Consider the following 24,593-nt stretch of genomic DNA (forward strand, 5'->3'; position numbering starts at 1 on the left):
GTCAGCAGAGGGAACAGGACTTTAGGAACTACAGTGGGAGAGGAGCTACATAGAAGGCCAGGCTGAAGGAAAGACTTCAGAGAACTTGGTACAGAGAACTTAGTACAGAATGTTTAGAAAACAAAGAATTTTTTTTTAAGATATCAAAACTAATTACATCATTCAAGTGTATCTACTTTCCCTTATTTATGAGGTGGCAGAGAAATTTAAGTATGCCTTCATTCCCTGAAGGATAGGACCAGCTGGAGCCTAACAGTGTTACCAGTTTTGTCACTGGTTTAGAATGAATATCCTTGCTGAGTACAAAAGGGGGTCATCTTGTTTCAGAAGGGCTGTATGGTAATAGCTTTTTGTAAAAACAATTGCACTGCCTCTGAACTGTGCCAAAAGAACCCTAAGGCTACAACTAAAGGACCTAGAAATTATGTAACACCTGAAAATTAAGGTTACTCAGGCAACCTGAATTATCTCTCCAGGCATGTATTTATGTTGATCCAGTCTTTCACTCTACCACAACCACCCACCACCACATGCTATTTTCTATCCCTCATCTCCATTCACTCCTGGATCTTCACAAGGCAAAAGATCTCCCCTGCCCTTGTCACATGCTTTGTTGGGACTGGAAGTTCAGGTCTACTTTGTGATGTTGGGGGTTAAAGACTTCCAACTGGTTTTCAGTAACTGGTTTTCACAGTGAGCCTTTTTCTTGCTTGCATCTGAAGATCTGTGTGTGAAAATACAATTATGTGCCTACCTTGTTGCTTAATGAGTTTTAATAAATGTCATTGATCAAGTACAGCACTATGCTTTGTTTCCTGCCTCAGGTTTATTTTTATGTATATTACTTTACTGCATAAGGCAGTAGCATATAGATTTAGTGATACAAATTTCTCTATCTCTATTACTGTGCTACTAAGGTACTACAGAGAATGGTTATATTCAGATGTATATTTAGTGTAAATGGAACATTACTCAGATTATGAACATTTCACTGACTTCATCAAAGATATTAAAATTATCTAAGCACTTAAAGCACATTATACAAACATGTTTTGAGCCCTGTTGTTAGAGACCTGGATCATCTACAACCATGGAAGATGATTGTTGATTATTTAACTGCACCTGCTGGTCCACTTCTGTTGGTAAGAAGAGAAGGAAGAACCATGTAGTGGAAGGCATAATGTGTGTGTGATGCTATGGAAATGCCCCCCCAGGCAGTTGTGTTTCTCCCCAGAAAATCTTTGTGAAGATCATGCCAAGGTCTTATGTGTTAAGTTGCTTGTAGCTGAATCAGTCTCAAGCCCTTTTCTAGAAGGCCTCAAAACACAGGCACAAGAACATGTCCCTGAGAGCTCCATTGCACTTTTTTGGAAGGGTTGTTTTGCAGAAATGTCTTCTCCCAGTAAGTTAAACCATTGCAGTTTTAGCAGGAATTGTAATGCTGCCTGTTCCCACCTGTGGCAAGTATTTAATTGAAAATAATTTTCTATATGATGATAAAACCATCATAGTACAATGAAACCCTTTGTAGAAATCAATGTCCTTGCCAAAGATTTTTAGCAAAATCAGCGTATATATTGCAGCCATCCGCATTAACAAAATTAAGGTTATATGAGTTTATAGTAAAGTAACCTTTCTGAAAGTTGTTTTATAGTAAAATTGTTGTGGCTGTGACAGTGAAAGAATACAAAAGTGACAACACTTCTTCCTACAAGCATCTTTAAATAGTTATATTCTGTCTTCTTCATATCAACTTGTGTCATTCTTAGTTTTAATATGCATGCAAAAATAGCATATTTTTCCTACCTCACAAGCACAACTATCTAAAACTCTTAAAATGAAAGCAACACATATGATTTTTGAAGAGGTAAATTAAGATGAAGGAAAAATATGTGTGAATTTAACACATCTTATATGCTTGAGCATATCCTAAAATAACATGAAATCATGTTAAACATCTTCAAGCAGGAGCCGGATCAGAACTAATTCCCATTTGTCATATTAGTAACTGAGATTTTTAACCTTTTCTGGAAGGACAGAATTTTTGAATAGTAGTAGATTCCAAATGCTTTCTATTGCTATGTTTAATTCATATGAATTTGCTTTTTTATCATGTGAAATGCATATTGTATAAAGAATAAGGATATGGAATGCCTGCAGTAATACCTGGAGAGAGACAAGAGAGTTCATTGAATTCTTGAATACCCCAGAAATAATATAACTTTATTATTTATATATATAATTTTTAAAATCTTTGATATCAATATGATTGCAAGTGCAAGTGAGTTGCAGATGTCTTTCCCCCTTAGAGCTGATCACACAGGACAAGTGCCAGGTGCTGACTCACCTCAAAAAGGGTAATACAGATCTTTCCACAGTGAAATCTGTAGTGACCTTCTCCAAACACAGGCTGCATTTGGATTCTTCTTGCACCCACTGGGAAGTAAGACAGATTTATTTCTCCTTGTGAGGATCCAGCTCATGTCACACCTGCTCAAAGACAGCAGGCTCCTGGGCATACTGATGCATTTAATCTCGTTTGGCCCATTATAAAGGCAAATCACAAGACTTTAATACTGAAGGTGTTGAACTAGAGAAAACCCTGAAGCTTATCCTGAGGTTCTTAATGCACAATGACGGATCTAAATGGTATTTACACTGAAAGAGTCCACAGGCCTTTGGCCCCCAAAACTTTCCTATTGGTTGTGAGCCTTAACACAAGACTCACAACCAATGTGTTGTATTCTTCATGTTCACACACAAGATACCATCTCACACAGAAAGAGAAAGAAAAATCAGTCTTGCCAAGTGAGATCCATTTAAAAAATATTAGATAAAGAATTGCAAAGCTACTGGTGAGGTGGAGAGTGACTCGTTGAAATTATAAAGACATGACAATATGAACAGGAAAAACTTGTCAATGTTGAATAAACTCCCCCTTTTTTCTTTCTCTGGAAGAAGAGGACTATTGGTTCCAAAAGCTTCATGGATTATAGAACTTAATAAATATTCTAGGGTATATTTTTGGATGGAAGTATCATGCCATCTTTCATGAATTGATGTGTAATTCATGAAGGAATTGTGTGATGGTGTCAGGTGCTGTTTTCCTGTTATTCTTAGACAGACACATAAGTAGAGTATCTGAAAACAACTCATTCACTCAAGCTCAACAAGTGGTTTGTGCTGCCTTAGGACTCCTTTTCTGTTGTCTATAAGAGCCAAGAAAGAAAATTACAATGGATTATGTAGGAGGAGAGTAAGAATGAGCTCAGAAATGGGCAGGAATAATCAGAAGGAACAGAATGATAATTAACATAATTGTTTGTCATCACTTGGACAATTATATGTCTCAAAACTATATTTCTCAAACTAATTTGATAATTTTTATCCAATAATTTATATTCAATTTGTAAGAACTGTGCATAATATGAGAAACTTATTTTGGATGAGTGAAACCAGATTGTTTTGAAATAATTTTTCAAGAAATAGTTACCACTCTAGAAAAAATCAGCTAGAGTGGGATTTTTCTAAAGACTTAGCAACAAAGTTGGTGATAAAAAAAATATGCTATATCTCTGATTTCCCTAAATGTCTCTCAAAAAATAACATGAAAATTGCTGCATGGAAAGAATGCTTTGTGTTTCTTGGAAGTCACCATCCATGTTCCAAGGGGGACAGTATGGAAATCACAAAGTGGAGTTAGATGTGAAAGGAAAAGAAGATACTCAAGGCCATAATTTTAACATCCTCTGTCTTACAGAGCTGAGAGTGAATGAAATGTCCTTTTTTTGCAAGCCAGGAAGAAACATTTGATATTTTGGGCATTAAATTCTTCAAATTCATATATGACCACTAGCAGAGATGTTCTGTATATAAGACAGTCATAAAAGGGTAACTCATTTTATTTTCAACAAATTTCAATACTTTTTTACCTTCTATAGTTGACATTTCAGCTTAAGAAATGGTTAAAAAAGTTTAATGATATTTTACTGGTTTATTTGTTTTATTTGTCAGGGAAAGTGTTAAAGGGGGTGACAAAGAAGAATTATTTCAGTACAATAAGTCTGACATTACAGAACATTTTGATTTCATTACATAGGGAACCTCTGACTTTGAAATTTAATGAATTCTTCCCCCTCTCATGCATTCAATGCAATCTTAAATGGGTAACTGCAGAACACAGTTTTCCTTCCCTTGGTGAAGTGGAAATAAACATATATAATCATCCAGACACTCAGTGATTGTATATCCAAACCAAATTTTCTGAAGCCTGCTATGGTTTCCTGTAATGGAGCAGTGGTCTCTCTGAGCCTTGCCAACTTTCTGAGACACAGACCAGAGTTCTGGCAAAGTGTACTGTGACTGAATTATAATGAGTGCCCCAAGATTAGTTTTTGACCTGTTCCGTGGCCACAGTTTAAACTATGTTAAACGGACCCCACATCTTTATGGAAGACCTTTGGATATTTCTTGTTTGCAGTGTGCTCTGACTAGATTTCTTCTTGGTTTTAATGCCAAATTTCATCTCACATTTGAGCTGGGAAATGTCAAAAATACTTGAAATATTTATCTTTGTGGCAGAGATTTCTCCTAATGGGATTTTTATAAGTAGTTGAAGTCAGTTAAATGCTTGGTATAAAAATAAAAAAACATCTTTAAAAACAGTGTAAAGGTGTTTGGAACCCACCTTCCAGAGCTAGCAGATGATGCCAATTAGCAGCAATTTCTTCCTCTGAGCTTCTGGGAATGACAAAATTAGCATCACTAAGCTGAACACCTTACCTAGATTTTTGCACATTTGGAGCTTCCTGTCAGCAGTCAGGATTTTTAATTTAAAAGACTTAATAAATGCTGACATTTTTTTAAGAAGACCCAAGGATGACCCTTGTTCTGTGCTAAAAGTTCCTGGAGCTACCTGCTGTACGAGTGATTTCAAATACCCAGACCTACAGAGAGATTAAGTAGCCTCTCTTCTGTTCCAGCATCTCATTTTTTCAGCACATGAATATGCATGCAGATAGAAGCAAAATTATCTGTGTCATTAAAACAATTAATTGAGACTACATGCCAAAAAAAAAAAAGTAACTCCGCAGTGGTTACAGGGAAAAATAGGTCACTTTGGCCAGCAGGTTCAGTTTTCATTTCTGACCTAATTAAAAACTATTTTGCTGAGAATAACTGTTACTTGCAGATTAACAATCCAATATCATAGGTCTTTCAATTAATTATTTATGAAGGATATTTATCTTCTAGGTCATACAACATGGGATAAATCCCAACTTCAGTGATGTGTTAATGAGCAATGCCAGAACATACATTGATTCATCACTTTCTTTTAATGACTTGGAACTGTTTAATGTTCCCAAAGTATTAGGAATGCTCCTCCATCCCTCCATTTTCAAATTTCTAATATGTTTTGAGGAAAGGAGCTCAAAACTAGGAATCAATATCTTTAAGAAGGCTTAAACAGAAGTTGAGTAACTTTTCCAAGTTAAATATGACTGACTACATTATATAATGGAAAATGTTCTTTATCATTTTATATTTACTTAACAAGGAATTACACTGTATGGGTTGTAACAGAAACATTATAGGAGTAAAACTGGCAGATATAAGGTGGTGTTATTTTAGAGATACTTTTGCATTTGATTACCATCTTGAGGGAATACCTTCTAACTGGATAACTGGAAAATGCTAACATTAAAAATAAAATCATTTGATATTTATGGTAGCTTTATTTTTACTCCCCTGTGTATAATTTTAGTGAGGGTGCTTAGTTATTACCATAATAACTTAATAATATTTTTCCTGTAAACACTCACATACACATTGTCTTCTCTTAAAATTATTATATAGTAATTTATTATGTTATCAAAAAACACCAATACCTAATAGAATTTTCTATTGACTTCTTAGAGTAATGAATGACAGAATTTTATGTTTCTAATAAAGATGAAGGAGCAGTTTTAATGTGTGTTTTTCATCATGTTCTTAATTTCATTCTTGAAGCAAATGGACAAAACCCCTTATTTTATGAGTGGTTTGGTGGTACAAGGTTTCAAGTTATTATTTTCTAGAAGAGCAGCAAAAAAAAAAAAAAAAGCAAAAAACTCACAATAAATTAAAGAACCTATAAAATGGAATTTCTTGGACATATTTAAAATACCAAAAATAAATTTGTAACAATTTTACAACTTTTTCTGTTGACTGCATAAAAAGTATATCTTCTAATGGGTATCTTTTGATCACTGTTCCAGTTACTCTTAGAAATTTTTTTCTTTTCATTTTTTCTTGTGCTGAAATTCACAAGGTTAGTTTTGGCCTTGCTGGAATTTTTTACAAACTTTCTTGGGTTTTTGTGTTGTGTAGGACCTGAGGAGTTGTATGGATTTTATTCTCAGTCAAAATCAGAAATGAATCAGGCCAATCTCTACTCAAAATTTGTGAAACCTAGAAGTGTAGAAGGTGAGGAAATAAGTCAAGAGCCAGCTGGAATCACTTACCCCTGTCAGCCAGTTCTCCCTCAAGAGTGGGTCTGCCACAGAAATCTAGCCCTAAAACACTATTTGATATTGCCACATTATTTTTACAAGAAATATTTTAAAAGGCATGCGCCACAAGCAATAATGATTTCACCAGTCATAGATGCGTACCTGAATCTCAGGTATCTCCAAACAAACAGTTTGGGTTAACTCTGAACAGAAGGTCTGCAACAGGAAGAAAAGGTCCAATGACCTGCTGTAACTGCTGCAGAAGTTACTGCAGACCAAATACTAACAACAGGACTGCAATTTGCACAGGAAAATCTGATTTAAAATGGTAAAACCTTTGCAATTAATCAGTATTTATTCCTTTAGTACTGACAGTTTTGTTAAAAGTTAATCAAGATGTTGCTCCTCGCTCTAGTAAATCTACTTTCCTGAAACGTATGTTTTAAAGGATCATTGTATTTGTCATTTTCTTATAACCAGCATCATGTATCTATATATCTGTATATATCTATCCCTTTCTGTATACGATTTAAAATTAATCTGTTTATATCAAAATTTCATCCTGATAGTTACATTTGCTGCTAAACACCCTTTTATTTAGTTTTGAGGTTTTTTTCATTAAAATCAGCTATTAATTTATTTGCATAAAAAACCAGAATAAAATCAAGATGTTCAGTACCTCTATTTTCATAGCTTACAGCAGAAAAAACCCTCAGAACTCACAACTTTTTTCTCATAATTATAAGGTATTTATTTGGTGAAATTTTTCTATTTTTTCCCTGGTTTTCATTTTTGTAGTAAATAAGATGAAATGGTTTTCATTTACACTTAATCATTTGAAACTGAAGGACAAATAGAGAGAAAAAATACAGGAAGGTTGGGAGAGTATTATGATGCGTACTTTTTAAGACAAATAACAATTGCAACAAATTGCAAAAAAAGAGCTAAAACCTCCAAACAAATCATGGTATGAGAAAATGGACCCAATTTGCACCCATTTAGTCTCTATTTCTAAAGACCAAGAAAAGAGCTCAGTTAATCACTTAATCCAAACTGATTTTCAGAGCTTGGCTTGGACTGCTCAGAGCTGTTCCAGGTTGCAGCTCAGGGGATGGAGCAGGCAGAGCCTCCTTGGGAAGCTGCAGCCCTGCCCTGCCCTGCCCTGCCCTGCTCTGCTGTGAGAAAACCTGTCCTGGTTTAGGGCAAATTTGTTAAAGAATCTGCAAAGGAGGGCCCCTCCAGAAAGCGAAACCCACACAGCCCCTCCCCCCAACAGGTTCGGGAAAAAATTCCTCGGAGAGAGGTGGAAAGAACCTGTTTATTTGACAGACACAGCACCCCCCAGCACACAAAATGAACAATACCCGATGACACCGCTTTGAGAAAGATGACAAAATCAGAAAGTCTCTTTCGGGGGTGGTTGCTCTGTTCTCAGTCCCTCTGGCACTGGGACAGCTGCTGCAGCCGAACCTTCGGTGTTCCTGGGTCCCGGTCCGGAGCAGGTTCGAGATGGTCACAGAAACAGGAGAGGAGAAACAGTCCAGGAAGGAATGTGGACTGTTTAGCTAGAACTAGCTAATAAGCAGAGGCAAAGCAGAGCAGAAGCAAGAGCAGAAAAAGAGAGCAAGCAAAAGCAGCAAGCTGAAGCCAGAAGTGAAAAAAACAGCCCTATGTACTGCTTGTCTCTGTGTCTCTGATAAGAGAAACCCAAACAAAACTTCCACTCTTCAGAGCCGGTCTTAAAGGCACAGAACAGATGAATGGGGACACAAGAATCATGACGTCACCCCAGGACACCTCACCAGCAGCTCCCCTGTCTCTGCTGTGAGAGAGGAGCAGCTGGAAGAGGGTATGGCAATATCTTTTTACAGAACTGAGGTGTGTTGAGGGCCACAGGAGGAGCCCTGAGTGCCACCTCAGTCTGACTCCTCACACATCCTAGGGACAGAGCCTGGAAGCGCTGCGCAGTCAGAATGCAGGAGCCAGTGGAAATAATTTTGTCTCAGAAGAATAGGGTGACTTAAGCTTTATACTATCACCCATAGTAGTGGCAAATAGTTGTTTTCAAGGGCACTGTGTCCTGGTTTTCTTTGATAGAAAAAATATCATTAATATGTACAAGAACTATGTTCCAAACATTAAGACTAGATCTGAAAGACTTTCTATGCTAGATAGAAAAGCTAATCAAGATGAAATTTATGATCTGGTGACCATTTAATCAATGACTTATAAAGCACTTTCCATTGTAGCTTCAATGTATAGACCAAAATTCTGTAGAATATTTGTAGTGGATTGACTTACCAAAATATCTAAAGTGATCAACTTAAGGAAGCAAAGAGAAAACTTACAATGTTTGTTATTAATCAAAAGGACAAACTCAGTTATGAAATCTTAATTAATTCTGCAAGTAAGAAAACTCTTTAGGTTTTACCCTTTTAGCGTTATTTTAGCCATGCTACTTAAATTCCTGTGCAACTACAAACCACATTTTGTCAATAACAGATAGATTCAGGTCATTAAGTTTTAATTAATAGCACAGACTTATTTGCAATGGTTGAATACTATCAAAGTGACTTCTTATATCTACTGAACATGTATCAACTCTCTAATTATTATTCATTTTGTAAAGAAAATTTAGCAGAGTTAGGAAATACAACTTCACCATTTTGACATCTTTGCAATATTATTTTAAAAATATGAGTGGTCATCAATTAACAAGTATTTGTTTATTGATAATTTTTATAGAATTAGTGGTGATATTTAGCAATAAAATTTCAAAATAACACAGCAACGAAGAGCATTTACTTCAGGAGAATCTAATTAGTAATAATAAGTATGTAATAAAGGATTGGAGTAAGAATGTTTACCCAAAAGACAATTAATAGTTCCTGTGAATTTGCATAGAGTTGAATTAAATTATACTGTATTCACAGAGCTATGAATCTGTAAGAAAGATTGATTCCAAACATAGTGCAAAATTTTTATATTTTGCTAGAGTTTTATGCTTCAAACTGTATTCAGGTACTGAATTTCAAACACATTTTACAGACCAATAGGGTTGTGCTTAATTTTCAAGAGCACTCTAGTAGCTGTTTAGAAGTTAGACACATGAATAAATATGTTCAGAATTCAGCTGAAAAATGACACAAACACAGCCTATACTTTTATATTAGTGCAGGTTTTCAATCTTTATGACTTAATATTTCTATGCATGAGATTAAAACTTTAGTTAAGAAGAAATCCCTGTTACTTCTATCGTGTTACTCTATTCTTCTACATTTTGTTGGCAATGGATGTAGTATAAAATGTTTACCCTCAGAACACTAGTGGAAGCTGCTTACTGCCCTCTGTAGAGAGGTAATATAATTTTACAGCTAGCTAAAACCACAGTAAAAGTCAACTTTATTTTGTCACTCTTTTCCTTCTCTAGAGTGATCTTGTGTTGAGAATTAAGTAGTCTGTTAAATTTATTGCAAATCTGTTTATAAGGAAACAAGACTTTATAAAATACTTGACTTAGTTTGGTAGAAATTAATATTTTTCAGTTTTACATAGAATAATTCAGTATTTAGTAAACAGATTATTTAATATTTAATTTCTGGAGTTTAAGGTAGAGGAAGGAAAAGATCTATCATGGAAATGAATATGTTTTTGTTGAAATAATTTATTAAAATTCTGACCCAGAGAATGAGTGTACTTTTCCTTTTATAATTATGTTCCCAACATCTCAGCATACTGTAGCCACCATTGTAACCTGAGCTCTCATTAGTGTTATGGTGGAAAAATATTGGATTAAATAAATAGAATTCAAAACGTGAAGCTGTTTGAGATTTCCTGGATATTGAAATGCAGTCTGCAGGGAAAAAAACCCACCTTTTCTGGAAATGGTTTCTTGCCGTTTAACTGATGCTGTAAAATATAACAGGAATAATACCTGAAATAACTTTCTAAGGTTTAGGATACTTAAGGTTCTGTTCTTATATTTTAGAAACAGCAGTCATGTCATTTTTTATTATTTTTTGTTTATGGTTTGAATTCCTCAGGCTCCAGGCCCTGCTTCCATAACTTTCAGAAATATTTTGCTAAAAGGGTTAGCATAAGATATGAGGCATTGTTATCCAAGAATAAGTCATAGCTCCATAGCCTTAGCTTATTCTTGGAGGAAATGAATGGTAGTAAAACAAAGGAAAGGACATGAAATGGATCCTGATGGTCATTGTTTTCGAAATCCCTAAGGCTGGGTCTGAGTATGAAATGTGAGAACAGCTCAGGCCCCGGTGGGGCTTGGCTCTGTACAGGCGCCCTCAGGTGCACCCGTGTGTGAGAAGGAAAGGCAGTGGGCACTGAGCCCTTGCACAGCCTGGCAGCTCTGGGAGCAGGACATCTGCAATCCAGCCGGGTGCTGAAGGTGCACAGCTTACCAAGCAGACATGGGCTGATGATTGAGGTGAGGTCTGCTGCACAAAACTGTAATGTGCTGAGTAAATGTTCCCTAGGCAGTGCTTGGGAAGAGTTAAACAGGGCTGAATATAGCCAAAGAGGTCATTAAGAGCAGCAGACTCCAGCCAGTACAGGACACTGGATGTTAATGACGGAGAGCTGCAGGTTTCACAGCTTCTCCTGGGTAGGTATCTCATAGAAAGGCATGAGAGAAATCATCCATGACATGAGAAATGCTCCCTGTTTCATGGGGCTTCCCACTGGGACAGGTGCCAAGGTAGAAGAATATGTCTTACAATTCATTTCTCTCCTAGGCCTCATTCAGAATTTTTGGTAGGCACTCTCTGAATTCAGGAACTGTGGCTGAGAAAAAGTACAACTATTGCATTTTTTAAATAACTTTTGATAAAAAGTAATGAATTATAATTACAGAACAGAATAAAATAGAATTAAGTGAAATAGCATAGCATAGCATATCATAGCATAGCATGGCATAGCATAGCATGGCATAGCATAGCATGGCATAGCATAGTGCAAGCTGGAAGGACATCAAAAGACCTGATCCAAACTTTCACAGGAAAGGTGGCCTAAATATTGGCCCAGTACTGGCAGGGTGTTCATACTTACCTCATCCTGTCTAAGGACTGGCCATATGTGCTTGGGAAAAATAACCATATTGCTACAGGTTATTTTGTTTGTTTGTTATTGAGGAATTTAATACCTCTGTCTTTTAAAGCACACAATTTGCTTTTGATGGAGTTTGTGGGAGCCAGGGGAAGTGTGCATTTTGGCTACATGTATGTGGGGTATGTGAAAGCTACAGGTCCTTATGGTGGTTTTCATGTTGAAACCAAATCTAATTACAGTTCTTGCGTAACTGAGAAGCAGCACTCAAAGTTTGAAGACTGCTCTAAGTACAGATTCCTATATTCAGTCGCATAGTATTTAGATTACAGGTTTTCAAGGACTTAATTTTTGAAAGTAGTTAGACAAAAGTGAAATGGCTAGGTAAATGCTTAAAACTATCTGATTATATTTGTAATTCCCACTTGTGTTCAGCCCATTTCAGTTGCCTCTTATGTCCTAGTATGTGTATGATTTCATCTGTGAGTGCTTGGATAACTGTAGTGTGACTGTACATCTACCTTGATTTTCTTAAGTGTTTTGCTTCAGCTTAAGAAATTGTCCTGATGTGGGGGTCAAGAGACTTTGAAGAGCCAGGCTGCCTGTAAGGAGAGCTGCTCTCAAAACCCTACTACAGCTGAAGGTTCAGTTTCATTTTGAATTGTGAAATTCTAGTTTTCTTTATAATCCTGCTAGGCAGTTGTTGTTTATATTACCTTGTGGTAGTGTCCCACAAGTGCATTATATGTTAGCCTGGATTCTGTAACTCAAAAGTATGTGTGCTGAAAAACCCTCTCCCTAAGCATAGGAGACTCAGACTGGCAGATACTGCAATGCATATGCAGAAAAAAAAAAAAAAGAAAAATGCCTGCTGATCTTTCAAGTAATATGATAATATGTTCCAGATAGAGAAGGCAAGATTAACATTTAGAAAGAAATTCAACAGTATCTTAAATTAATAGAAATAAAATCTTCAGACTTTAATGCATAGCAACATTCTCCACTGGTAATACAGCAGTGATAATGAACAGCTATAACAAATATGTAATTTTTTCCCCTATGATAAACCTTTACAAGAAAGGTTGCAATCTCTTTCTGCCTCTTATTCGCTTTTGCTTTTGTAGCATGTCATGTAGTATGTATAAACTCTATTTAGAGAGATAATTTACCACGAAATTTTTCACAATGTAAAAGGTTACTTATTCACACAAAGTCAAGCATTAAGGCAGAAAATGCCTGTTTGAATGAGATTTTTAAAATTTTCTGTATAATGTCATATTCTCTGCAGTACAGGAGGAAGTAAATGGTGTTAGAAGCAGTAAAACTAATTTCTTATTGTTGCTCTAATACTGACCTTGGCATTTTGTGAAACAGCCCCCCATTTAAATTAAAGGATAAAAAATTAGAAAGTGAATCTACTCCTCAAATTAGGAAAAAAATGCTTAAGAGATACCTAAGAACTAGTAAAAAGGACTCTAATTTCCTGTGTTTTTCTGTCCTCTTAATGGAATTTTGAATTACAACACTGTACACAGCCATTGGGAATTTCAGACCCATAGAACTCTCTACCTTGTTTCAGGCAGTAGAAATAAATTTTGGTGATATTACAGCAAAAACGTTAAAACTAAAAACTCTCCTATTAAAGGCACAAACCATTATAATCCATATCAATATGTAAGACAACAATAAGAAGAGGAAATAATAAATTAAAAAAAAAAACAAACAAAAACAACAAAAACCGAAGCACAGTATCCTAAATACAGCACTTCGCAGCAAAATATGCCCAAAACTGAAAATCACTCATCTTCCAAGGAAGTACACTGTTTTTTCCTACTACTTGTAACTTTTCAAAAGGCCTGGATGTAGTGCCATGTAGTCGGTTGTGCTAATGTCATAGGTTTATCTCAAATGACCCAGAGGACTTGGGTCAAAAAGAGAAAAAACAAGGCAGTTTAAGAATTCAGAAGGGTATAGTATCTCCCTCTGTCCCCAGGAATAATTGCAGAGGTGAAAACACCAAAGGGAAACAAATGTGTTAGTCTGATGGACATCAGAAGGTTAGTGCTTTTTTACAATCACATTTTCAGGCTGAGGGCAAGAACCTTATTTCACCACTGGTCTGTCTGAGAAAATTATTAGCAACTATATATTTCATATTTTTTATGTCAGCTTTCAGCACTTAACCAGCCTTTTAAAGTAGAGAAATCTTTCAGGGAAGAACCTGCAGGAAAGCAGCATATGGAAAACAATTTGAGGAGTAGAAATTTAGCCTAAATAAAGGTGAGTTTCACTGCATAGATTAAAATACTCAAGTCGTAATGTCTGCATATAGGATTTAATGTATTTCCCTGAGCATAGGCATCATGCTGCCAGCAGGTTTGGAGCTATGAGGGAGCTGCACCTTTCTGGAACAGGCCTGGTGTACCAGAGGGATGCTCCAGGATATCTCTGATTGTACTATACACCTATGTGTAACTAAATTGATCTTCTAGAAGTTGCCCACATTAAAAAAAAAACATTTGTCTAAACCATCACTGTGCCTAGTGGTGGTCAGTTGTTGACACAATGTATGTCTGCTGTAGGTTGATGTGAATATAAGTGTAGGCTTTGCTGTCTGTGTTTAATAGGTACTTAGACACATAGGGCACCAAATTTAAGTGTCTTCATTCTAGAGCTGAATCCTACCCTTTACCTATGGAGATTAATATAAAGTACTGCTTGTGTCAGAATGTGAATTCAAGATTTCAATGACACAGATAAAAGAGAATTTAAGATTGTCCTGAACTAAGAAATCTTCACATCTAAAAGATATATTCCTAATTTAATAGAGATCTAGTGACTTGATATTAATTCTTTTACTTGAATGTAAAACAGATAATGTTTGTGGACTTCATTTGGATTTAAAAAACCAAACAGCAAATAATTCTTCAAGTTCAACATAGCATTTCAAATATAAGTGTGAGCTCAAATCTAATGTTAAGTGACCTCTGATTTTTATGTGAGGAAAATATGTGTGCAACATTTTTTATTTACGGTGATAGATTTTTATGAATGACCCATTTAAAAAAAAGCTTCTTGCAAGCTAAAAAAAAATTGGGAGAATGTAGTGATGCTTATAAAAAATGTTGTTAGGAAATTTCTGTTGTTTAGGAAATTTACAAGAGACCCCAAACAATTGATTGGGAAGTTTAATTTCACATGAAATGCAGAAGTATTGCATGAATGTTTCAGAGCTGCTCATTTCAGACTCTCATTTTCCATTCCAGATACCTTGAAAACAGTCACAGTTCTGGGCCATCTCACCAGACCAGTGCTTCAGCCCTCAGGTTAAAGGTTGAAATGACTGAGTCTTACTTAGTTCTCAACTATGCCACATATTTTTGCTCTAATCAGTATGAAGAATAAAGCATGATCCAGCATGATGAATACACCTGTACAAGAAAAAAATTGCACCTGAATTGCACCAAAAACTTGTACTACTTTTAAAATGAAAGGCAAAAAAATGCAGTCAATAAGAGCAATTTGCCATAGTAACATAATTTGGCATTAATAAAATATCTTCATTATGGATATACTTTTCCTTTCTCTTTATGCAAGCAGTTATACTTCATGAAGCTACTTCAATTTTCACTGGATGAAAGGGAGAGGGGCTGACATTAGCCACAAGGCAAGTGGAGTAGCAGCTTTGAGTATCACCAATCAATATTTATGCCCGTGGCTACCATAAATCACTGGGGTAAAACCAGACAGGTTTGGGTTTTCCACTGAGCAACATGAGAGTGTCTCTTCTGAAGGGCTTCCTCAGCTCATCCTATTTCCCAGGTTCCAGGCACTGGTGCTGGAAAACTAGAACTGAAAGCAGGGTTCCACTGAAATGGGAGCTCATGTTCGAAGTGACAAAGCGGTAAAAAATTTCTGGACTCTTCCTGTTGCACTGCTCTGGGAAACCTCTAAATCATACCCAAAGGGCAACATTTGCAGCAGCAGAGCTGCTTTGTTCCCCTGACTGAATCATTGCTCATTAGCCTTATCTTTAGTAGCAATTATCATTTCTCATGCTGTGCAGGCCCAGTGAATCTTAGGTAACGTGGCTTCAGGCAGGGCACAGGACTTATGCACACACCCTGTGGCAGATTTATTGAGTACAGGAGGATGAATCTCAAGGGCAACTCACAGAAACCTGAGCAAGTTTCTTTTACAGATTCCTTTTTAATGTTACCATTTGAATGGATCATTTTGCATCTTGAGTCATAAATTTCCAAAAGATTATTTCATTCAAAAAATAAGAACAAGATAATATACGGAATTTTGGTGCCCAGTTATGCAATATAAAGCAGTCATATTTTCTCATGTCAGTTTAAAAAATTCATAAATTTGCAGGAATTGGACATGGAAAAGCAGGGTGAGGCATTTTCACCTATGGATTTATCAGGGCCTCCAACTGTCATAAAACTGCTTTTGCTTTGAATACTAGAGTGCCTCTTGGTGCTATATAAAAATGTCCAAGGTTTTCCACTTCATAATTCATTCTGTTTAGGTATTTTGCTTTGAAATAAATTTTATTATTGAATTTTACAGGTTGTTTTTATTACTGCCATTAACAACCAATCCCATTCTTTCCTTCTCTTGTTCTTAAATTTTGTTAAAAAAAAACTACACAGGAGCAAAAGAATTTAAACACTAAATACATTTTTAAAAGTTTAAATTTGGAAACATGAAATGAAAAGTTCAAGAATATTTGTAAAAAGGATAAGCAATTGCTTTCTTATAAATTCCCTGACTGGAATAGTGACACCATGTTGCCGAACATTTATAGATTTATGCAGTAACTTTTCTTTCCAGTATGTTGCAGCTGTTTGCATGGCACCAGTTTCCTGCCTAGTATTGCTAACAGTGATTTTCATAGGTCACAAATATACAAGAAATTTAAAAAATCTTTCAAATCCTTTAAAACAGCCTAATTTATATGGCAGAATAAATACAGCTACTGAACTTGTGATAGTTTTTATTTGTTATATTTTAGTGTCGAATTTTTGTGTGGTCTGGAAAAGAAATAGCAGAAACCTGTGTGACAAAATATTCCTGGCATGTTACATGTTGAGGATGAAAAATTATTTCTACATATATGAATTCTTTCTATTCTGTGAAATATGTGAATTTGTGGTAGAGAATATGTTCAACCCAATTCAAAATAAAGGATGGAATGATATCAGGATTAATGAGAGGGGTAGAAATTTCATTGTTGGCTTTTTATTGGACACATAGTTGGTTCTGAATGTAATTGCATGGATAAAGAAAATCTGCCTTTTTGAACAAGTGATGGTTTTTTAATTTTTAAAAAATTTTTTTAATGATCCTAATTGGTATTTTTGGAAATTTCATTCCTGAAATAGGAATTCTGTTCTATGAACAAAGAGAGCCATATTTTACCATGGAGAATTACCACCAAGTTACTTAAAGCACTGAGAATTGCTTGCAATTCTGTTGTGAAATTAAAATAGTTCTGAAACTGTCACCTTAAAAAGGTGTAGACACTAACTTATTAATAACCATTTTCGAGAACTGGTCAAAGAGGACAAGAAAGTTGCAGTAGAGGAGAGGAAATCCCCAAGGAAAATTTTAACCAGCTCTGGCTTTTTACTCATAGAATCTCCTCAGGATAGTATCAGAACAGTGTGAACTGCAGGCAGCCCAGCAGCCCTCAGGAACAGTGGAGCACAGCAGCAGAAGAGTTTATTCTGCTCCTCATCTTGACATTGCTTTTAGTACGAGAGCCAGGCAAAATACATTAACCATTATTTTGTTACAGAAATGAGTAAAGAAAATTATTCTTAGATATGCACAGGGGTCCTAACTGGGACACTCAGGTAGCATGAGGCTTGTGTTGATAAAAGTCAGAGGTCATAATATCCCTCTGCCTCCATTTCTCTATTTTTTGCAGTGAAAGTTATGACTTTTATTTATTCCTACTCAAAATTGTTACAATTATGACTTGACTAGTAATCACAGATGACTATGTAGAGCTAAAGGATTATGTAAATATAAACTTTTTTTCTTGTTATTGTGCTGTTTAATATGTTGTTCTTTCATCCTCCCTGCCATTAAGCTGCCATCAAATGCAGTTTGTACAATAAACATATTACAGCCTTAATCCATGCTGGTATAACTTTATAAGCCATAATTGTGTATCTTTATAAGTATACCTGGGTAGCTAAATTCAAACTCCTTTTCTAATTAAAGTGAAGAGGGCCATAGTTTCCCTTAAGATTTCTGGTTGTTTGTCAGCACAAAGCTTTTGTGGGGTTAACTCATAAAGTAAAATTTTTTCTTAACACTGTCTTGGGAGCAGCATTCGCTCCCAAGTAAGAGCATTTTCTCTATTAAACCCCTAGACCTCCCTTTATGCTTGAGATTAAGCAGAATCTCCTTTCTACTGGGGCTAATAATTCCTTTTTATCTAGAGGTAAATGCAACCCAAACACGATAAATACCACAGGCAAAACAATGCAATGCCGGCTTATTTGTATGTTTATAGCCTCATACAAATGGATAGGTCTGCTCAGTTTTTAATTACTTCTGTTATTAAACCTCCCTTTAGAAGGCAAAACAGTTTTTGAAGAAAGAAGCCAATGTTTAGCATTTCACAGCAAAAAAAACCCTTCATCAATCACCTGACCTTTCTCAGCCTGCTTTGAGGTTACTTCAAGGAAAAAAGTCAGTGGGCAAAACTTGGAAATCTCAGATGTCTCCCAGTTTTATTCCTAATTCAAGATTTAAGATACTTAGAAAGGTTTCTGAATTCAGCCGACCATTTTCTGTGCAAGCAAAGAGAAATGGGAAAAAAATGTCAAAAGCATCACAATAAATCTGCAAGACTTTTTCACCCTTTATTTTTAGGTTTCTTTGTTTTGTGGAAGGACAGGGCTTTAAGTTTTCCTCCTCCCTTTGAGAGGTAAAAACTGAATATGATATCAGCCAGGGAAGCCCCAAAAAGTCTTGGCATGCCCTTTTCTTGTGCTGCACTGCTGAAATCCCTCCTCTGATTCAGAAAAGACCTTCAGTTATCTTCACACCTTGCAGATAACAATTGAAAGGAAGGGAGACCATGAGAATGGAGAACAGAGACAATAATCTTACTAACAAGGGGTGTAGAAAGAGACAGACCTTCACACTAATATGAAGACTGTTATTAGAGGTATAGTACAGCATTGAGGAGCATGACTAATTTTACCTATGGACTATATTCCAGGCAAACTTTCATACAGTTCTCTATGTACATATTAGTCAGCAGAAATCACTAGTCTCAAATTATTCATTTCATCAGATTAGTTTAGGACTTCATATTTAAAGTAGAAGAGCAGTTATATAGATGCTTTACAAATTTATTAGAATTTCACTCTTACTCACTGGTTTCAAAACTGTCTATCCAGACCAAAATTGTTCAATTTTATTTCTGCACATATTTGTAGGACACAAGTTATGGTTTTTTGGTCTGCAAGGTGATACTCTTGCTACTTAAATTGTGTATCTGCTGAAATGCAGATAATAACCAACCAGCAGCTAATATTTGTTAAGTACTGTTTCTCCTTTCTTTGACCTAAAGGAATTCTCTCAGTGAATGCTTTAACTTAAGGGTCTTTTAACTGAGAAAAACCCATTAGAGCAGACTGTAGTTAAGTATACTTTTGGCAGCTAAGATGGTGCACATGATAGGAGAATCTGCAACACAAATCCCCACAGACTTATCCACAAAACTGCTGAAACAATGGAAATTCTGTCATTATGTAGCAATTCGGGCTCTGCTCCAAATGGGAGAATTCCTTTCAAAGCGTGCATACTGCACCTGTATTAAGTTGATTATATTTTAAGTAATTTAGGTGCTTGCTTAAAGTTGCTTGCTCAAAGTTAGTGGTATCACATGAAAAGTGAGAGAAGATTAGTGAGAGAAGAAGGAGACACGGACTTCCAAGCTAAAATGAACAGCACAGTGGTAAGAGAGAGCAGAAAAGGAAACTGCTGTGCCAGGGAATGGCCCACAGGGAGTTCTCCAGAATCAGCTTTAATTAATGTTCCAGTCCACAACCCTTGTACAAAAGCTGAGATCTGATAGAGATTGCTAATAGCATAATGCTATCCTTTATCATTTTAACTCAAAGGAATACATCATGAATGAAATGAATGACATAGAAGACTGGAGTAATAGAAACGGCCCAAAGTAACATCGTGTAAAAAGGCAAGACCGGGAATATATGGTTACTAATGTAATCTCTAATCATAAAGTAGGTAATAGATTACTGAGCAAGAGAGGGACCTTGGGGCAATCCCAGAAAAAATGTCAGACATGAATATTTTGCAGCTATGGAAAGGACAAGTTTATAACCAGAATTTATCAGATATGTTTTCAACAGAGCGAGGGTATAACTACACAGACCAGCAAAGCCTCCTGTTAAAGACAATAGCTTTGCTTAGGAAATGTGATTTCAAATGGGAATAAGGGCAGACAAGGGCTGCAAAACTGGTTATAGGGATGCAGAACTTTTGATACCCAGTGAGTGTGAAAGGCATTGCTTCATTCAGCCAAACCGGAGGCTGTGGAGGGAAAGAAGTGCTCTGTATAGTTAGAAGGCTATATGTGAGCTCTAAGGAAATTACAAAAAATAAAAATAAAAGGAAACAAAACCATATATGCTTTCTGAGCTGTACAAAAAGTATACTTAAAATGGCACAGAATAATTTCTGATGGGAATTTGGATACTGGGTTTCAGGAAATACAGAAGAGAAGGAAGAAAAAAACAAACCTAATGCTCCCACAGTGCTGCAGCTGCCACCTGCAAGAGATGGCACTTGTTTTCTCTTGTGACCAGCAGGAAGTTGGGTGTACTCTGGGGGGACAGACATTTTCATCTCAATGTGAGAACAAGTAGGTGGTTACTTGATCAACAGGTGACAAAATTAATTATAATACATATAACATGGGTTAGTTTCTTGTATGTTTTAATACGGATTGAGAAGAAATTTCTGTGGAGATCAATCAGGTTAAGACTTAAACTTCTTATTTGTTTCTCTCCTGGTATGAAACATGAGATGTTTTCATAGGTTTTGCCAGTTGCAGATACCGCACTGTAGCAAAAGTGAAAGATGGTCACAGGCCTAAAAGCCAAATATGGCAAGATGATCCTGGCATGACCAGACTAATGTCTGGAAATGTCTGTAAATTTAAGGCAGTCTCTACAAAAGAAAATAGTCCATTAAGGTTTCAGTGCCCACTACAGAAAAATAAGCCTCTAAAGTTGTTCCTTTCTACACACTTTTAGCTGGTAAATTTATTTCTCAGTGACAGTTTACTTCCTCAGACATGAAAGTCAATGTCAAAAAATGCCATTTGAAATTTTTAAGAGTCCATTATAACTGCCTTTTAAGTTTCTTGATTAGCACAGAAAATATGGAACAGCTATTAAACTGCTGTTCCCCTAATAAACATTAATTATAAGACAGCAGGTGATTAATCACTGATAATGAGCTATAGATGACTTTTAATGGTCAGCTAATAGTGTCATGGGCCTTTAATGCTGAAAATAATTAAAATTAATATCAGATTGTATGGTGAATACCCATGCTAAAATATGCTTACAGTTCAAAAAGCAGAAAACCAAATATAGAAGGAATATCTTTCCCTGTGACCATGACACTTTCTAGCTCAGTGCACTAGGCACGTGCAGGAGGGGAAACATTAATTATTGGTTTAAGGACTGTTTTAGACAGAGCTTGGATTTGGATTATAATTTACAGCTGTTGTTTCTCTCACCACAGGTGAAAGTCCTAACCAGCATTTTGCATTTTATTCTCCTTTGTTGTTGATCCTGGCACAAGAAATCTTGAATTATAGCATGGAGAGTGAATCCATAATGTCAAAGAAATATTTTCCATCACTTCTCCACTTCTGAAACAACCTATAGATTATTACTAAGGCACTCCCGTGAAAATAAAGATGTGACTTGCACTCTCTCCCTGGTTGAAGATAATATTAATCCTGGCCTTTCCTTCCTAGATTGACATAAGTGGTGCTGCTCTGTAAGGTTCAGTCTCTAGGGAGGGAAGAGCAGTTCTTTAACTGAAAGAGAGTTACAGCCCTGAAAGAAGATCCAAAACCATCAACATTTTGCACCTTATAATGAAACTTGCTTGTTTTCCCTTCCAATCCTACTGGGTCATGTCAATATTCTGGCATTCGCTTGCCTTCCTGCTGGGAACCAAACTCTCCCCCTGTACTTCTGGAAAGTTCTCTCTAGCCCGAGAGGTGCTCAGCACAGATTGCTTTGCTTCTTTAAAGCTTCTTTTTCTCCCAGGACAGGTCTAAGCTTTGTGTCCAAATAGGTTTTATCCGTACTGAATAGTTCCTTCAATATTTTGTATCCCATGCTGCGTTTGACATTGTTGGGAATATGTTAATTTTCCATGTCGGAAAGTGCATGAATGACCGTACAGCACAGGCAAATATCGGATGGGGCTTGACCCCATGTCCTGCCGCTCTTCACTTTCTATTGTTGTTAAAGTCTTTGGTATCTAACTTCTGTCAGTGCAGATTCTGGAATGTATTCTATGTATAGGGTTTACCAGGATGGTAGCAAAACATTTCTTTTATGGAGTCTCTTCCATATTAGTGGACAAATTAAGAATTCTAATATTACAGCCATATAAAAAATCTGATGGTTATGAAATTCAAAATAATTTGGGGAATAAAATTTTCTAAATTTTTGATGGGGTTTTGTGTTGCTTTTTTGGTTTTGACTTTGTTTTTGGTTTTTTTTAATTTTGTTTTTGTTTTTGTCTTTGATGGTTTTTTGGTATGTAAAAGCTATCAATGACTACTGTGTTTAAATGTCAAAAGCAAAATAATCAGTTCAGCAAGGTGGGAACAGATGTGAGTTCAATGTCAAAATAATCTTGGTTTTGCAATAATTTTTGTACTTTACACTGTCCTTTTCTATTTTTTTTTTCAGTACCTATCAATATACCTTGTTGTTTTGCCATGTATTAAATCCTCATCAGTCAAACATTTACACAGGTTAACAGCTTTACAAATGTCACCAGAGAAAATTAAGCTAATTGGTCTGCCCACATGAGTAGTTGCTTTTATTTGCAAGCTTTTCTGAGAGCTCACGTGAGATTGTAAGGTCTTGGCACATGATGCAGCAATCATGAAAATTTGAGCTTTATTCTAAATTTACACCAGGGTTATTCCTTCACATTGCTGGTGGAGCTAATTTCACTTTGCTTCTTGAATTAGCAAAATAGTCTTAGTAATTGTAAATGAGCTACTTGAAAGGTCATAGAAATTAATTGAGGAAGGGGAAGGGAAAGACAAAATAGAAAATCTAGGACAAGAAATACAGGGAAGAAGAAGAGAAGAAGCAGGAATGAAGAAGAAAAACATTAAGAAAATACAGAAGCATAAGAGATGGATAGGAAAGGCATAACACAAAACCAGGAAAAAACAAATGTAGAAATATAACATCAACAGAAATCACTTTTCACATTGTTGTGGATTGAATTCCTCCGCTTTTTTTTTTCTTGTTGTTTGTTTGTTTTATGGATTTTGTATTTTCAATGGATTTTTATTTCTCAAAGGATTAAAATAAAAAAAAGGTAAATTAAATATTTTTTTAGAGTTAAATATCACTATTCAAATTACAGTGTTCACAGTTTCAGCTGCTGTCCTGAAAGTAAGTCGAATTATTAAATTCTAATCTTGTATTTCAATATGCCCTGACAATGTCAGATGATAAAACTCTAGCAATAAAAAAAGGAGGAATTTTTTCATAGTTGAACATGAATGACAGAAAATCAATTATGACCTTCCTTCAGCAAAGGTACAATTTTTAAGGCTGAATATTTGACAATATATCTATTATTATTATTGCTATTAATAATTTATGTAATTTTTATAAATTAAAAATTATTCCTTACAAAAACATATGGGAAATTTGAAGTTTTCAGGAAAATTTATGAACATTCATATGAACTTATTGCCAGATTTTTGATAGCACATAAGCCCATAAACCCATGTTTCTAACTTTTTGCAGTCATTAAAGAGCAAAAGACAGATTTTGGAAGAGTTACACTGTCAAACACCCAAATTCCAGAACAGAAAATTACACTCTGCTTATTGACAATTGCCTCTTCTATTTCAAACATCAAGGCCTGTTTTTTACCTGCTGTCCTAGTTATTAGGCTTGTGGCTAACCTGCACCATGTTGCTAAATCCATCACATGCTTATCTACCTTGCTGAATTGTCACCCTGATCATTTATTAACTCTGTTAAGGAAGTGTGCTGGTTTTAATCAGTGTGATGGCAATTTGACTTCTGTACAGAATACAAGAAAGTATTACAAATAAGATCCAGACCAGAATTTCAAAAGCTAATCATTCAGGAAAATGACACTCTAGGTTTCTTGTGTTAATTAGTTCTCTGTCTCAATGCACATTTCTTGTATGCTGTAAAACACATTTAAATCAGAGGACACTCTTCCATTGAACAGTTGAGTACTTGCATAGTTTTAGTCACATGCAAAACCTAATCATCTCTGAGCTACTGATATACAAATTGCATTTTTTATTTATAAAGGGGAAGGAAGCTTAAATTACTTGATTGGTCTTCTGCCAACACTGAAGCTGGAGAAGATTTAAAATTATGTTGAATCCTTTCACAAATACCTTAATTGCAAAGGCAAGTGATTAGAGCATCCTTAACTCTTTTTAAAGACAGTCATGTTGAAACAGAACCTAAGTCTTATCAAGTAATAAGGTGAATGTCAGTGGAAAAGATAATGTGTATGTGCAAGGTGATTCTGTAATCAGCAATCCCAGAGCTCAAGAAGCAGCAGCTACAGTGGCTCATGAAAGCATTGTGGGCTCCTGCAGGAGAAATGGCAAAGTACAGCAAGATCATTGCCTTTTCAGTAATAGGGCTGCAATTAGGACAGGATTGCTTTTTCCTTGTTTTGCCCTGTAATTACATATAACAGCCTTGATAAGAT

The 24,593-nt window shown here is 35.8% G+C and overlaps 1 protein-coding gene across 9 annotated transcripts in view; it reads left to right on the forward strand.

The window, feature by feature from the left end:
• The window catches only part of RALYL (RALY RNA binding protein like), a 378,947-nt gene that overhangs the window by 42,322 nt on the left and 312,032 nt on the right, over window positions 1-24,593 (forward strand). The window lies entirely within an intron of this gene.

This window comes from Zonotrichia albicollis, chromosome 1, assembly GCF_047830755.1.
Source record: "Zonotrichia albicollis isolate bZonAlb1 chromosome 1, bZonAlb1.hap1, whole genome shotgun sequence".
In the NCBI taxonomy this organism is placed as follows: domain Eukaryota; kingdom Metazoa; phylum Chordata; class Aves; order Passeriformes; family Passerellidae; genus Zonotrichia; species Zonotrichia albicollis.